The sequence below is a fragment of the Pristiophorus japonicus genome, chromosome 12 (assembly GCF_044704955.1).
Source record: "Pristiophorus japonicus isolate sPriJap1 chromosome 12, sPriJap1.hap1, whole genome shotgun sequence".
NCBI classification, from domain to species: Eukaryota; Metazoa; Chordata; class Chondrichthyes; family Pristiophoridae; genus Pristiophorus; species Pristiophorus japonicus.
The window spans coordinates 127971442-127989227 of NC_091988.1; positions in this window are offsets into that span (position 1 = coordinate 127971442).

A 17786-nucleotide genomic window follows, 5' to 3' on the forward strand; every position below is an offset into this window, starting at 1 on the left:
CCCCGACAACATCCCAGCAGTTGTGCTGTAGACTTGTGCTCCAGATTTAGCCGTGCCTCTAACCAAGCTGTTCCAGGACAGCTACAACACTGACATCGCTCTGACCATGTGGAAAACTGCCCAGGTTCACAAAAAGATCAAATCCAATCCAGCCAATTCCCTTCCCATCAGTCCACTCTCAATCATCAGCAAAATGATGGACGGTGTCGTCGACAGTGTTATCAAGCGGCACTTACTCACCAATAACCTGCTCACCAATGCCCAGTTTGGGTTCCACCAGGACCACTCGGCTCCAGACCTCATTACAGCCTTCATCCAAACATGGACCAAAGCGCTGAATTCCAGAGGTGAGGTGACAGTGACATCAAGGCAGCATTTGACCGAGTGTGGCATCAAGGAGCCCGAGTAAAACTGAAGTCAATGGGAATCGGGGGAAAACTCCACTAGCTGGAGCCATACCTAGCACAAAGGAAGATGGTTATGGTGGTTGGAGGTCAATCATCAAAGCCCCAGGACATTGTTGCAGGAGTTCCTCAGGGCAGTATTCTCGGCCCAACTGTTATGTTCTGAATAACTCCACAAGACTGTATTGTAAGCTCAAACTGTTGTGAAGTTGGTCTCTTTAATGTAACTGCAGGGTGAGAAGGCAGCATGGTAATTACCTTTTATACCTGCTTACCCAGGTGACACTTGGATCTCCCACAGGTGTGCCCCCTGGTGGCAAACCTTACATATTGGTGAGGTTTACATACATACATAACATCACTCCCCCCCAAAGACTTATGTACAAGTTATTTACAAGTTGAGGCGATCTGGCGCTCTGCGTTCCCAGATCGATCGCCTGGGTTGAAATCCTGACATGGGTGACTTGGTTGGATCATTGCCGCGTGGCTGGTCTGATCGGACTATCGGGCATGGTGGATTCATCCTCGTGGTTGATAGCGAGGTTGATTGTGTTAGTGGGTCGCTGGGGGCCAGGTCCTTCACAGTGGTTCCTGGTTATCTGTAGTTCACAGTTTGGTCCGGTCCAAATGCTTTCTGCATTTGCCCATTACATGGTTTCACAGCAAACACTCCATTTTCATCACAAACACTCCATTCCCCTCTTTGGCTAATACAGTGCTAGCAGCTCATCTGGGCCCATGAACATGGTCTACATCATTTATTCTGATGTCACGTGGAGGAGCCGTGCGATCATGGTACATTCTCTTCTGATAGCATACGGAAGGCTCGGTTCAGAGTCATTCTGTCTGGTGACTGCGTAGCACCCAGGATAGCCGGGTCTGTAGGGAGTCTGGGAGTCTACCATGACACGTGTGGTGCTTGGCTTTATGATTTGGGCTGCCCGCTCCAGACTATTGTCATTGACCCTAAGGTCTGGCAAGCCAAGGATGGCTGATATGATCTTGAGACTTTCAGTAGTGACGGGAGGCCGCATGTTCCCCGTAGAACCTGGACCATGGTCTGGAGGACCTGGACCACTGACTGTGTGTAACCACCCTGCCTTTCTTTGCAACATTACAAGGTTGCTCCATATCTGATGGGATGAGCATTTTGTCTTTGCGACGGATAAGCTGCACCATCCCGTCTAGTGGTTCGCCGTTAGCAGGCGGTAATGTGGGATCCTGGCTGGTCCAGGTCCTAAACTGGGGAGCTGTTACCTTTGACCCCTCGCTGTCTGTTACTTCCATAACAACGAGCAGGTCTGTGGGCTGCGCCGTTTCCACCCCGGTGGTGGGCGACGGTAGCCAACTGAGGGCATCAGCGCCATTCTCAGTGCCTGGCCCGTGGCGGATCATGTTACAATGCATAGACATATTCGAAACAAAGCATTGATAATAGTGCCTCTGCTCTCCAAAAACTGTGAGATTGGCAGCTTATCTGACTCGAGCAAATATTGGGATACTCTTTGGTACGTTTCTTTTTTCCCGTGAACGCAGGCTACTGGCTTGGTTAACTTATTGGATACATCTACAAGCGGTTGGTGCTCGCGCGCTATTTTGGCTTGTTGTAAGGTACCCCCGACCCTACATAATAATGTATCATTAGCTGCGAAAGAGTGCTTACATGGGTTGCACAGTGCAAACACCTTATTGGAACGTAATAGGTACCTGGCCTTCTCAGCGGCCGCCCTTTTATCTTTCCCCAAGCCCAGTCATCTTCCTTGCTGGGCAACACATGCCTTTGTTCCGTTGTGGCGACATCCCGTGGTCTGGACGCACTCTCGTCCCGTGGTCTGGATGCTCTCTCATCCCGTGGTCTGGAGGCACTCTCGTCCAGTGGTCTGGATGCTCTCTCATCCGTGTCCATGATGCGGACTGTCACGAACTTCGTCTCCAGGGATTTTGCCTCTGGCGTCAGTGAGACGAATTCGGATCGTTTCGGCCGGAGTCCCACTCTGCTTGGTCGACCTGGAGCCTCTTCCATCGTCACGAAGAGGTCGTCGGCTTCGGGTGGTGGGTACCGCGCCTGTACCGCTGCTCGATTGATCTTTACCTCCTCGTGGTCGTGATGAGCGGCCTGTGCCTCGGGGTTCTGCAAATGGATCTGCACTTCGATGCTTGTTCAGCTGAAAGTGGGGGCTTGCTCAGCCTTTGAGCAAGGGAGACGTCGTTCGCTGGAGAAGGTACACAGAGGTCTTCCCAGTTCCATCGAATCTTCCCCATCCGCCTTCTACCAAGCAGCATTGGCCCATTACCTGAAACAATCCATAGTGGTAAATTGTGCACCGCTCCCTCATGGGATACTCTTATGTCTGCACTACCAATAACTGGTATCAGTTCCTTGGTGGAGGTGCGCAGCTTTGCCTGAATCGGGATCAGCTTGGGATATTGTGCTCTGTCACCCCACAGCCTCTTGAATGCCTTCTGGCTCATTATTGATTGACTCGCCGCCGTGTCCAATTCCATGGAGACTGGAGTGCCGTTGAGTTTAACTGTTTTCATTATCTGAGGGCTTTTGATGGTGAAGGTGTGTATCCATATACTTCCTCTTCACCCTCAGGTTGAGTTACCTCTCCTGCTCGTTCAGCATGATCCTCGCTGGATCGGTCGTCCTCTCCTGACTCTGCCACATGGGGTGAGTTACAGGTCATTTGCACATTCGCTGGAGGTGCCCCATTGTTCCACAGCCCTTGCACACATAGTGCTTGAATTGACATTGATGGGCTCTATGACTGCCCCCGCAGCGCCAACATGGTGTTAATGGATATCCATTCACACCCCACAGCGGACTCTGAGTCGCCCTAGGCCTGGCCTCTGCGGTCGTGTAGGCCCTGCCATGTACAGTTCTGCCTGCTGAAAGCATTATTTTATGCACAGTACTTGCCAGTGATCTTCGATTCTGTGAAGATATCTGTTTCATGTTGTTGCTGGTGGATATGAAAGTATGGGCTGTCGTGATGGCCTTGCTCAGATCTAGGGATTCGACAGACAGCAGTTTGTGAATAATGACCTCGTGGCCAATTCCAATCATGAAAAAGTCCCACAACATTTCCCCCAAAGATCCGGCAAATTCGCAGTGTCCCGCAAGGCATCTTAGGTTGGTAACAAAGCTCGCCACGTTCTGGCCCTCGGAGCGATGGTGCGTGTCAAAGTGATACCTGGCCATTAAGATGCTCTCCCTCAGCTTGAGGTGTTCCTGAACCAGCGTGCACAGCCCTGTGTAAGTCTTGTCTGTTGGTTTGTCCGGTGCCAGCAGATTTTTGAGGAGTCCAGATATCGAAGACCCACATACGGTGAGGAGAATCGCCCTGTGCATGACCGCCATCTCAGCCTTGTCCAGTTAACTGGTCGAGACACTCAAGGAAGGCTTTCCAATCATAATCCTCAACAAATCTCTCAAGAATACCGATGGCAGCCATTACCGCATGAAAGTTCATGATCCGTTACTCGTCGCCAATTGTTATGTTCTGAATAACTCCACAAAACTGTGTTGTAAGCTCAAACTGTTGTGACCTTGGTCTCTTTAATGTGACTCCAGAGTGAGGAAGCAGCATGGTAATGACCTTTTATACCTGCTTGCCCAGGGTGCACAGGTGACCCTTAGGTCTCCCACAGGTGTGCCCCCTGGTGGCAAGTCTTACATATTGGTGAGGTTTCAATACATACATAACAGCAACCATCTTCAGCTGCTTCATCAATGACTTTCTCTCCATCAGAAGGTCAGAAGTGGGGATATTCGCTGATGACTGCACAGTGTTCAGGGCTATTCGCAAATCCTCAGATAATGGAGCAGTCCCTGTCCACATTCCTTTTGTTTTGTACAAAACAATTTATGTTTGAGTACCTTTACCAGTTGTGCCACCTTAAAGAGGGAGGGCAGGTGTAAATCTGTTCCTGTGTTGATGTTACTGGGGCAAACCATGTCACTGTGAGGCATCAATTACAAAAGCCTTGTTTGATGATTGTATTAATGGTGCCCTTCAAAATGAGCCTGTGTGGGGCTTTTCTGTCAGGTGACACCGGGCCACTCACTGCCGCCCCAACTCCTATTGGTCCAATTTGCATCATTCCGCCTGGCAATAAATCCATCCGTTCTGTCATTGGGTAGAAATTGTGGAGATTGGGGCCGGTTAATTGGCTCCGTGTTGCTGCTTCTGGTATCATTAGTGTCAGGTGACTGCAGCTTGTGTGTATAAAAGGTGCTGGTTGGTGGGTGTAGGGATAGTTGGGTGGTTTGGGATCATGGTTGATTATGTAGTGAGGGTTTTGGTCCCAGTGTTGCTGTTAGTCCCTCAGATATTTGGTGACAGTTTGGAGGCCAGAGGTTTCCACGGAGAAGAGCAAAGGCCACCCCTGGGCCTCAGAGAGTCCCTCCTCCTGGGCCTCCCTTTGGTTCCCGTCTCCGTGTGTCTGAGGGGCGCAGTGTGTCCCCACTGCACACTGTGATGGTGCAGTGTGGGGAGCACAACCTGCTGGTCAGGGTATACATGGATTTATTTGGGACCAGGCACCAGATTAAAGCTGCTTACCTGACCCTGGGGACAGTCGGTTGTCGGCCAACTGGGATCGACTCTCTGAACCGCACCGTCCTCTTTGACTATGGGCTCCGTGAGTGTGGCAGCTCAGTGAAGGTAATGTGATTCCTCAACTCTTGCTCTAAGCTTGGTGTGTGGATCAGTCCCCACTCTTCACTCCAACTCTGGGTAGGAGGGCATTGATGTCGAGGGGAATCCTGTCTCTTGCTTTTAAACCTCAAACTTGCTTTGGAATTCTGCGTTGTGCTTTGCTTTAACTGGTCTTCCCTAGTCTCTCCTTCCTGGTGATCTCACCCCTATTGACCTTGAGCATTCACTTGGGTTTGTCAAAACTATTTATTTGGTATATCCTGTCTTGTGGATTCTCAGGTCACTGGGGAGTCAGTTTAATGGTTCAGTTGTTTCCATATTCAGCTTTATCTCCCACACTTCCTGTATTCTAATACCTGGAAGCCTGGATTAAATGAGACTTAAATCTGGAGCTCTATTCATTGCCACAAATTATTGGCCACTTACAGCTCCTTTTTTTAATTTTAAGGTGCATTTCTATAGTGCTTTTCACAAACACTGTATATCTGTGTTTTACCGCCAGTGAAGTACTTTGTGAAGTGTCGTCACTATTGTGGGAAATGCAGCAGACAATTTGTGCACAGCAAGCTCCCACTATCAGTTGTGTGATAATGACCAGATCATCTCTTTTTTTTTAAGTGTTAATTTGAAGGATCAATATTGTCCCAGGACACTGGGGAGAACTCCCCTGCTCTTTGTTGTAATAGTGCCATGGGGTATTTTATGTCCACCTGAGAGCAGGTGGGGCCTCTGTTTAATGTCTCATGTGAAAGATGACACCTCAGACAGTGCAGTGCTCCCTCAGCACTGCACTGGGGTGAGCCTAGCTTTTTGTGCTCGAGTCTCTGCAATGGGACTTGAACCCACAACCTTCTCACTCTGAGGTGAGGGGGCTACCCACTGAGCCACTCCACTTTACTGTTGAATTGATTTTGCTCTCCTGCTTGAACTCCCTCCCCCTGCATTAACTGCAGAGGCTGCACAACCTCCCTTCCAAACACCTGAGTACAATGTTCTTAATTTATGAACCTGGTGTTTTTCAGATGGTTGGAGATTTCCTGGTCTACACCACCCACCTGAACCACACCCCCAAGGCTCATGGAGCTGTCGTTCCCATTGAGTGCCGCTATTATAGGTAACCATTGACTGAATGAAAACTCGATCTAACGCATGTTCTCTGACATTGTCTGAAAATGGCTCCCTTGTCTTTCCAGGAGGGGCAATGTGAGCAGTAACCTGATCAAGCCCACCTGGATCCTGTTCAGCTCCACCAAGTCTGGAGAAGGGCTTCTGTCATTCTCTCTGCGCCTAATGGCTGGTATGTGCTGGGTGGATGGGGAGTGATTTCCTGTCACCCACTGGGATTTGCAGCCACTGTCTCCAACCCTTGTCCTCTTGTCCTTCAGATGACTGGCTTACAGAGCGCACCTCGACTGTCTACTATCTGGGCGACCTCATTCACATTGAGGCCTCAGTTTCAATGACCAACCACTTGCCCCTGAAACTCTACATTGACCGCTGTGTCGCTACATTGAGCCCAGACAAGGATTCCACCCCAAGTTACAGCATCATTGAGTACAATGGGTAAGGAGCTCTCTGCTTTCTCCAGCTGGTCCCATCTCAATGGCTTCACTTGATTCACTCCATGGACTGTGTTTTAAGCTTCCTTCAGTTGCCTCCTGGACAGCAAAGCTGAGGACTCCTTCTCACCCTTCATGTAGCCAAGAGATGAGCGTGAGTTGAACAAGCTCCACTTTGACCTGGATGCCTTCCGCTTCTTTGGTGTGGCCGTTCCTTGGTAAGAGGAAGCTGCCCATTGGGTTCTCCATGTTGGGAGGGAGTCACTGAATAATGGCTGGTGTTGAATGTGTCCCTCAGATTTTCCTCACCTGTCACCTGAAAGTTGCTGCAGTGGATCGGAGCGATTCCATGAGCAAAGCTTGTACTTTCCAGCAGCTGCAAAATGTGTAAGTTCCCTCTCTCTCCCTTAAGAATGTGATGTGTGGAGAAGTGATGCCCAACCTGATTGTTACACTGATTGTCTTGTTTAGCTGGGCCCCATTGGAAGGATCGAACAATGATGTTTGTGCCTGTTGTCAGTTGGGCGACTGCGGTGCCATGAGGGAGTTGGGCTTTCCTTCCAGAAGAAGGAGGAACCTTGTACCTGAAGCTGGTAGGACATTAATCCTCCAGATGTTGGAGGTCCCCCTTTACCCTCTCTAACTGGAATGTTTGATATTGCAGGGAGTGATGCTGAATTGAAGTGGGAGGGTGAGACCTCACTTGGACCCCTGGTCATTCTGGAAATTGATGTGACCGACCTGGCAACTGAGTCACTTACTGAGGTTGGGCAATGGATGCAGGAGAGGTCTCCAGGGGGTGAGTGGGCCCACTGCTAGTTTCCATTTCCCCCTGAGTATTTCCTTCAGTAACCATTGGTTTCTCATAGCTCTTTCGGTGTGGAGTCTGAGGTGGTCCTGATGGTGGCCCTGACTGTGACAGCTGTCTCTCTGATCTATGCTGCTTTGATGGCCTTGTTCCTGTACAGGAAACACAAACACAGTTCAACTAGTTATCAAATGATCAATAAAGCAGTGATTACATGTACCTTGTGCCTGGTTGCTCATTGGTGGCTCTGTCCATCTCCTGCCCACACATGTAGAACAGAGCTGTTTACACTGCTGTGTTGGCATAACTGGTCCAGGTAACTTGTGCCATAATGACTGGTAAAAGCTTATCGTGGGATGGGTTGAGACTATGGTAACTGCCCAGTCTTTATCGTGCAGGTCCATAAGCTCCAGGTGAGTGGAACTGCCCTGAGGGATTGGTGCAAGCTTGGTGATTGGTCCAAGTTAATCCATTGGCTCCCTTTCACAAGGACTCCATTCCAGATTGGTGTCAATTGACCATCCCTAATGTGGTCGACACATTATTTACTTCATTTCCCACCCAGTTCGATGAGCTCCAGCCCTGGTGTGACCACTCTTGTGTGCTGGGGCTTCAAGTAGGGACCGTTAGTGTCTGTCTTCCACAACCAAGTGTTCAAATGCCCTGCCCCTTGCTCTAGGTGATATAAATGGTTCCATTTCTTGCCGTCCATCAGTCAAGTTCCCCAGTTGCTGTTTAAGCTGGAATTATTCCCATGGCCCGAGAGACCAGCAAGAAGTGATCTTCTGTCCCTGTTCATGCTCCAATGTGAGAGCGCTTGGTATTGGAGTAACCAAACCATTCCACTGGGTTTTGTGTCTTGGATCTGGCTGTGGACTGGGACACAAATGGGCTTGTATCATTTCTGACCTGGGCACATTTTGCCCTTCATGTAGGTGTGATTTGTTGCTGTAGTTTCTCGCTTGTCTAATTCACCTGTCAGTGGAAATGGAGCAACTGGGTGCCAATGGGAGCTGGCACTATTCAGAGCCCTAATATACAGCTGTGTTTGGCTACATCTTCCACTGGGTGAAGGGGAGGGCCTGAGCTTAGCTGGGAACCACATGGTGCCAGAGGTCAGGGTTTGAACCAATTGGAATCTCCCTCCCTGGAGAGTGGCAGAGAAGGAGCTTCTAACAATCACTCCCCTATTCCTGAGGGGGTGAGTGGACCGTCTCCCTCACTGAGCATCTCCACTGCCAGCTCTCTGACTCCTCTGCTCCTGCCTGGGAACAAGGTGGGCTCCTTACTGGAGCCTCCAGTGTCACTGCCCCCTATTGGGGCTTCAGTGTCTCAGCCTGCAACATTTGCAGAAGCTCAGGGAAGGGTGCCCAAAGAAATTCAGTACAGACTGAGACTAGCCTTTAATATAATCCACACTGTACAGGGACTAGGGATTAGATTGGAACATGGGCTGGTCTAACTTGAGCGGCAGTACACTGGGGAGGGGTAGCTCAGTACAGGAACTGTTGGTGGAGTTAGAAGCTCACGGACAGGCGATGGTGCTGTGGGTGGGCTGACTTTCTACAGGTCCCTGCTACTTGATGCTGTTTTCTGGTTTGCCCACTGTCTCTCTACTCTACACACCAACAATACCTTCTGGAAGGAATGTATTCTCTTTTTTTTTTTTTTAATTTTAAGAATAAAAATATCTTAATTTTCAGGATCTAGTAAATCGAGCCCAGGACTGTGTTGGCTTGTGAAGTAAAACCTTACTATAAACCTAGACTCTGGTCAGACCAGCAGAGTTTCTCCAAGCATTGAACAAAACACTCTCCCTGTCCCCTCTGTCCCTGATCCCAGGTGTGGGATGGTCTGAGTTGAGAGGCTGATGGAGCGATTGTTAAATAACTTTGCTGCATGACCCTGAGTGGCTCAGTCTGGGATTTGTCATCTTTTACCTTCTGATTTCTCCTCTCACTGCTCAGTGGGTGTTACTTGCTCTATTATGGGCTGTCTCCATGGTTACAGCATTGTACTGAAGCAACCTTGCAGTAAAATATCAAACTCCATGATGCAGACCATAACAGGACCCGACCACTCACAATAGGCCCCACGGCAAGTCGCAGTGTAGCAAAATTATCAATATAGGAATCTCGAAATTAAATAAAACTCCTCCAATGCTCAAATCCCACTCCTGATTTTTTTTTTGGCCATCCCAAGCTAACTAGTGTAGGGAAATAGATGGTCAATTAATCCACCTCATTGCCATCACGCCAAAGATCGTCCTGCTCATCTTAGTGATTGTACCAAAAGCTGAAGAACATAAACTTCACAAGACAACAGTTGGGCATAACATTGAATGTTATTTTACAGTGTATGGGGGTGGATCATAACATAATAAATACCTGTAGGAGCAGGAGTAGGCTATTTGACCCTCAAGCCTGCTCCGCCATTCAATAAGATCGTGGCTGATCTGATCTTCTCCCCAACTCCAGTTTCCTGCCCGTTCCCCATAACCCTCGACTCCCTTATCGTTCAAAAATCTGTCTATCTCCTCAAATATGTTCAATGACACAGCCTTCAAAGCGCTCTCGAGCAGAGAATTCGAAAGATTCATGATCCTCAGAAGAAATTCCTCCTCATCTCTGCTTTAAATGGGTGACCCATTATTCTGAAATTATGCCCCCTTGTTCCCCATGAGGGGAAATATCCTCTCTGCATCTAACCTGGCAACCGCCCTGAGAATCTTATACATTTCAGGAAGAACACCTCTCATTCTTCTGAACTCCAATGAGTACAGGCTCAACCTTTCTTCATAAGACAGCCCCTTCATCTTAGGAATCAACCTCGTGAAACTTCCCTGAACTGCATCCAATGCAAGTATATCCCTCTTTAAATACGGAGACCAAAACTATACGCAGTACTCCAGGTGTGGTCTCACCAATACCCTATACAGTTGTAGCAGGACTTCTCTGCTTGTATACTCCATCCCCCTTGCAATAAAGGCCAACATTCCATTTGCCTTACTGATTACTTGCTGTACCTGCATCGTATTTTTTTTGTTTCATGTACAAGGACCCCCACATCTTTCTGTCCTGCACCATTTTTTAATCTCTCCCTATTTAAATAATGAGCTTTTTTATTTTTCCTACCAAAGTGGATAACCATACATTTCCCCACATTATATTCCATCTGCCAAATGTTTGCCCACTCACTTAGCCTATCTATGTCCCTTTGCAGATTCTTTGTGTCCTCCTCGCAACTTGCTTTCCCACCTAACTTTGTATCATCAGCAAATTTGGCTACATTTCACTCAGTCCCTTCATCCAAGTCATTAATATAGATTGTAAATAGTTGAGGCCCCAGCACTGATCCCTGTAGCATCCCACTAGTTACTGTTTGCCAACGGGAAAAAGGACCCATTTATCCCAACTCTGTTTTCTGTTATTCAGCCAATCCTCTTTCCATTCTAATGTATTAACCCCAACCCTGTGTGCTCTTACCTTACACAGTAACCTTTTATGTATCAATGAAACAAATCTTTGGGGGCCCCTGGGTCAGTGCCATGGTTTCCCAGGGGGCACAGCAGAGGCACAGATGAGCAGGTCTAACCCTGTCAGCACAGAATGGGGCCCATTGACCCAGAGAGAAGGAACTCACGGATTCCACCCCAGCTGCGCTGGACCTTACTGGGAGACTTCTGATTCTGTCCCGGACAATAAAGGCTGATTTCTTTCAGGGTCAGCTGTGGCTCAGTTGGTAGTACACTCACCTCGGAGTCAGAAGGTTGTGGATTCAAGTCCTACTCCAGGGACTTAGGCACAGAAACAAATCCAGGCTGACACTCCAGTGCAGTGCTGAGGGAGTGCCACACTGTGGGAGGTGCCGTCTTTCAGATGAGGCGTTAAACCGAGGTCCCGTCTGCTCTCTCAGGTGGACATAAAAGATCCCGTGGCACTATTTCGAAGAACAGGGGAGTTATCCCCAATATCCTGGCCAATATTTATCCCTCAATCAACAGAACAAAATAAACAGATCATCATATTGCTGTTTGTGGGAGCTTACTGTGCAGAAATTGGTGGCTGCTTTCCCCACCTATAGAAAATAGGTGCAGGAGTAGGCCCTTCGAGACTGCACTACCATTCAATATGATCATGGCTGAACATGCAACTTCAGAACCCCATTCCTGCTTTCTCCCCATCCCCCTTGATTCCTTTAGCCATAAAGGCCACATCTAACTCCCTTTTGAATATATCTAACGAACTGGCCACAACAACTTTCTCTGGTAGGGAATTCCACCAATTCACAATTCTGAGTGAAGAAGTTTCTCCTCATTTCTGCCCAAATGGCTTACCTCTTATCCTTGGACTGTGACCCCGGTTCTGGACTTCCCCAACAACGGGAATATTCTTCCTGCTTCTAACCTGTCCAATCCCGTCAGAATTTTATATGTTTGTATGAGATTCTCTCTCATTCTTCTACATTCCAGTGAATAGAAGCCTAGTCGATCCAATCTTTCTTCATATGTCAGTCCTGCCATCCTGGGAATCAATCTGGTGAACCATCACTGCACTCCCTCAATAGCAAGAACGTTCTTCCTCAGATTAGGAGACCAAAACTGCACACAATATTCCAGGTGTGGCCTCACCAAGGCCTTGTACAACTGCAGTAAGACCTCCCTGCTCCTATACTCAAATCCTCTCACTATGAAGGCCAACATGCCATTTGCCGCCTTCTCCGCCTGCTGTAGCTGCATGCCAACTTTCAATGACTGATGTACCATGACACCCAGATCTCGTTGCACCTCCCCTTTTCCTAATCTGTCACCATTCAGATAATATTCTGCCTTCCTGTTTTTACCACCAAAATGGATAACCTCACATTTATCTACATAATACTGCATTTGCCATGCATTTGCCCACTCACCTATCCTGTCCAAATCACCCTGCAGCCTCTTAGCATCCTCCTCACAGCTCACACCGCCACTCAGCTTAGTGTCATCTGCAAACTTGGAGATATTGCATTCAAGTCCTTTGTCCAAATCATTAATATATATTGTAAATAGCTGGGGGCCCAGCACTGAACCATGCGGTACCCCACTAGTCACTGCCTGCCATTCTGAAAAGGACCCATTTATTCTTACTCTTTGCTTCCTGTCTGCCAACCGGTGCCCACACAAGTGACTACAAAAGTGGCCACACTACAAAAGTACTTAATTGGCTGTGAAGCACTTTGAGACATCCGGTGATCGTGAAAGGCGCTATATAAATCCAAGTCTTCCTTTCTTCACATATTAGAGATAAATATGTTGGAGGATTCATTAATACAGGAGCTTTCATGGAGTGAGACTTTCGTGAACCCTCTTGATATAAATATAATACTCACTGAGCTGAGTAATGTTGCAGAATTGGTCAAGTTCCAATTGGACCCAGAGTGTCAAAAAGAGAGTCACTTCCCAGACAGGTACAGCACAAGGTTAGATACAGATTAAAATTCTCTCTACGCTGCCCCATCAAACACTTCCTGGACAGGTACAGCACAGGGTCAGATACAGAGTAAAGCTTGAGATAAATATAGTGAGAGAGGAAATATTAAGGGGTTAGCAACTTTGAAAGTGGATAAAACCCCAAGCCCGGATGAAAAGTATCCCAGGCTGTTAAGCGAAGCAAAAGAGGAACTAGCAGAGGCTCTGACCATCAATTTGTAATCCTCTCTGGCAGTCTTCTAGCACTGCTCCTGCAGCCAATGTGGCCATTGTTTAAAAAGGGTGAAAGGGATAGACCGAGTAATTACAGGCCAGTCAGCCTAACTTCTGTGGTTGCAAAATTATTGGAAAAAATCCTGAGGGACAGGATAAAACTTCATTTGGAAAGACATCGATCAATCAAGGACAGGCAGCATGGATTTGTCAAGGGAAAGTAGTGTCTGGCTAACTTGATTGAATTTTTTGAGGAGGTAACCAAGAGAGTCATTGAGGGCAGTGCATATGATGTGATGTATATGGATTTTAGCAAAGCATTTGAGAAGGTCCTACATGGCGACTGGTCACAAAGGTTAAAGCCCATGGGATCCAGGGAAAAGTAGCAAGTTGGATCCAAAATTGGCTCAGAGGCAGGAAGCAAAGAGTAATGGTTGATGGGTGTTATTGTGACTGGAAGGCTGCATCCAGTAGGGTTCCAGAGGGTTCATTGCTGGGTCCCCTGCTTTTTGTGGTATATATTAATGACTGACTTAAATTTTGGGGGTATGATGAAGAAGTTTGCCGATGACACTAAAATAGACTGTGGTTGACAATAAAGAAAGGTGCAGACTGCAGGAAGATATCAATGTACTGGACAGGTGGGCAGAACAGTGGCAAATGGAATTCAATCCAGATAAGTGTGAGGTAATGCATTGGGAGAGGTCTAACAAGGCAAGGGAATACACATTAAATGACACTGAAACATGTGGGGGAACAAAGGGACCTTGGAGTGCAGGTCAACAGATCCCTGAAGGTAGAAGGCCAGGTAGAGATGATGGTTAAGGCAGCATATGGAATACTTGCCTTTATAAAGTCAAGGCATGAATAGAAGAGCAAGGAGGTTCTGCTTGAACTGTATAAAACACTTGTGAGGCTACAGCTGGAGTACTGCGTGCAGTTCTGGTCACCACATTACAGGAAAGATGTGATTGCACTGGAAAGGGTCTACAGATTGACAAGAATGTTGCCTGGACTGGAGAATTTTGGCTAGGAGGAAAGTTTGGAGATGATGGGTTTGATTTCTTCAGAATAGAGGAGGCTGAGGTATATAAAATTGGAGGAGCCTGGATAGAGTGGATAGGAAGGACCCGTTTCCCGGAGCAGAGGGGTCAAGAACCAGGGGACATAGATTTAAAGTAATGTGGGTGTAGGGTAGGAGAAGGTTTAAAGGAGAGATGAGGGGAAATTTCTTCACTGAGTGGTGGGGGTCTGGAACTCACTGCCTGAAAGGATGGTAGAGGCAGAAACGCTCACCACATTTTAAATGCACATCCAAGTATCTTTTAAGTGCCGTAACCTACAGGGCTGCAGACCAAGAGCTGGAAAGTGAGAACGCTGGATAGCTCTTGGTTGACCGGCACAGACACGATGGGTCGAAATGGCCTCCTTCCATGCTGTAAATTTCCATGATTCTATAATTCTATACTGTCCCATCAAACACTTCCAGGGCAGGTACAGCACAGGTTAGATACCCATACCTCAGGCCAGTGATACTCAGCCAGAGCTCATGGACCCGCACTGTGAAGGCTGGACAGTTACCATCGTGTCCACACATCCCTGGATAAGCTTTTACCAGCCATTATGGTACTGGTTACCTGCGCTAGTTATACCAACACAGGGAACTGAGGCAGGGTTGCTGAGTGTAAACAGCTCCGTATTCTATATGTGTGGGTAGGAGATGGACAGAGCGACCAATGAGCAACCAGGCACAAGATACACGTAATCACTGCTTAATTGATCATTTGATAACTAGTTGAACTGCGTTTCCTTGTGTTTCCTGTACAGTAACAAGGCCATCAAAGCAGCAGAGATCAGAGAGACAGCTGTCACAGTCAGGACCACCTCAGCCTCCACACCTAAAGAGCAATGAGAAACCAATGGTTACTGAAGGAAATACTAAGGGGAAAATGAAAACTAGCAGTGGGCCCACTCACCCCCTGGAGACCTCTCCTGCATCCGTTGCCCAACCTCATTAAGGGACTCAGTTGCCAGGTCGGTCACATTAGTGTCCAGAATGACCAGGGGTCCAAGTGAGGCCTCACCCTCCCACGTCAATTCAGCATCACTCCCTGCAATATCAAACATTCCAGTTAGAGAGGGTAAAGGGGGACCTCCAACATCGAGAGGATCAATGTCCTACCAGCTTCAGGTACAAGGTCCCTCCTTCCTCTGGAAGGAAATCCCAACTCCCTCGTGGCACCGCAGTCGCCCAACTGACAACAGGCGCAAACGTCATTGTTCGATCCTTCCAATGGGACCCAGCTAAACAAGACAATCAGTGTAACAATCAGGTTGGGGATCACTTCTCCACACAACACATCCCTGAGGGAGAGAGGGGGAACTTACACATTCTGCAGCTTCTGGAAAGTACAAGCTTTGCTCATGGAATCTCTCCGATCCACTGCAAAACCTTTAGGTGACAGGTGAGGAAAATCTGAGGGACACATTCAACACCAGCCGTTATTCAGTGACTCCCTCCCAACAGGGAGAACCCAATGGGCAGCTTCCTCTTACCAAGGAATGGTCATCACCAAAGAAGCGGAAGGCATCCAGGTCAAAGTGGAGCTTGTCCAACTCACGCTCATCTCTTGGCAACACAAAGGTTGAGAAGGAGTCCTCAGCTTTGCTGTCCAGGAGGCAACTGAAGGAAGAATAAAACACAGTCCATGGAGTGAATTAAGTGAAGCCATTGAGATGGCACCAGCTGGAGAAAGCAGAGAGCTCCTTACCCATTGTCGTCAATGATGCTGCATATTGGGGTGGAGTCCTTGTCTGGGCTCAATGTAGCGACACAGCGATCAATGTAGAGATTCAGGGGCATGTGGTTGATCATTGAAACAGAGACCTCAATGTGAATGAGGTCGCCCAGGTAGTAGACAGTCGATGTGCGCTCTGTAAGCCAGTCATTTGAAGGACAAGAGGACAAGGGTTGGAGACAGTGGCTGCAACTCCCAGTGGGTGACAGGAAATCACTCCCCATCCACCCAGCACATACCAGCCATTAGGCGCAGAGAGAATGACAGAAGCCTTCTCCAGACTTGGTGGAGCTGAACGGGATCCAGGTGGGCTTGATCGGGTTACTGCTCACATTGCCCCTCCTGGAAAGACAAGGGAGCCATTTTAGGACAGAATCAGAGAACATGCGTTAGATCGAGTTTTCATTCAGTCACTGGTTACCTATAATAGGGGCACTCAATGGGATCGACAGCTCCATTAGTTCACACAATGACAGATCCATGAGCCTTGGGGGTGTGGTTCAGGTGGGTGGTGTAGACCAGGAAATCTCCAGCCATCTGAAAAACACATCAGGTTCAGAAATTGATTTCAGTTTTATGCAATGAATTTCTTGTCTGAAATGGAGAACTTTCTATTCTGGAGTTAAAATGAGAGGTGATCTCAATAAACAAGCTTTGTCCAGGGTCGATGCTGAGAGTTTGTTTCCCCTGGCTGTGTGTCTAGAACTTGCGATCACAGTCTCAGGAGATGGGGTCAGCCATTTAGTACTAAGAGGAATAATTTCTTCACTGAGGGTTGTGAACCTTTGAAATTCTCCACCAAGAGGGATGTGGATGCTTATTGAGTATATTCAAGAGAGGGCTTGATAAATTCTTCAGCACTAAGGGATATGGAAGGGAAGTGGAGCCTGGATCATATTGACTGGCGGAGCAGGTTCGAGGGGCTGTATGGGCTGCTCCTGCTCCTATGATGTTTTCGTGTAGTCAGAAGTTGTGCAGCCTCTGCAGGTAATGCAGGGAGATTGTACGCTTAACATCAAAACCCATTCAATGGCAAACTGACTCAAAGAATGGCTTCACTGAATAGTTAATACCATTAAGTTGTCATTCATTTGGAGCACTGAATAGACTAGTTATAAGCGTCATTTAGCTCACATTCTAATTACAGGGAAAGTGTGTAGTTCCTCTATAGTGCACTGAATCTCAATTCTTATTGCAAGTTATCATCAACCAGATTCGATCAAACTGAATCCCTGTTAACCTGATCGATCGGGGCAACAGAGCTGAATATCCACAAGGTATACAAAAGGAAAAGTTTGGACTAACTCAAGTGAAGGCTCAAGGACAATAGGGGTGAGATCACCAGGATGGAGAGACTAGGGAAGACCAGTCAAATCAAAGCACAATGCAGAATTCCAAAGCAAGTTTGAGGTTTAAAAGCAGGAGACAGGATTCCCCTCGACATCAATGCCCTCTCACCAAGAGTTGGAGTGAAGAGTGGGGACTGATCCACACACCAAGCTTAGAGCAAGAGTTGAGGAATCACATTACCTTCACTGAGCTGCCACACTCATGGAGCCCATAGTCAAAGAGGACGGTGCGGTTCAGAGAGTGGGCCTACAACCGACTGTCCCCAGGGTCAGGTCAGCAGCTTTAATCAGGTGCCTGGTCCCAAATAAACCCATGTGTACCCTGACCAGCAGGTTGTGCTCCCCACACTGCACCATCACAGTGTGCAGTGGGGACACACTGCGCCCCTCAGACACACGGAGATGGGAACCAAAGGGAGGCCCAGGAGGAGGGACTCTCTGAGGCACAGGGGTGGCCTTTACTCTTCTCCATGGAAACCTCTGGCCTCCAAACTGTCGCCAAATATCAGAGGGACAAACAGCCC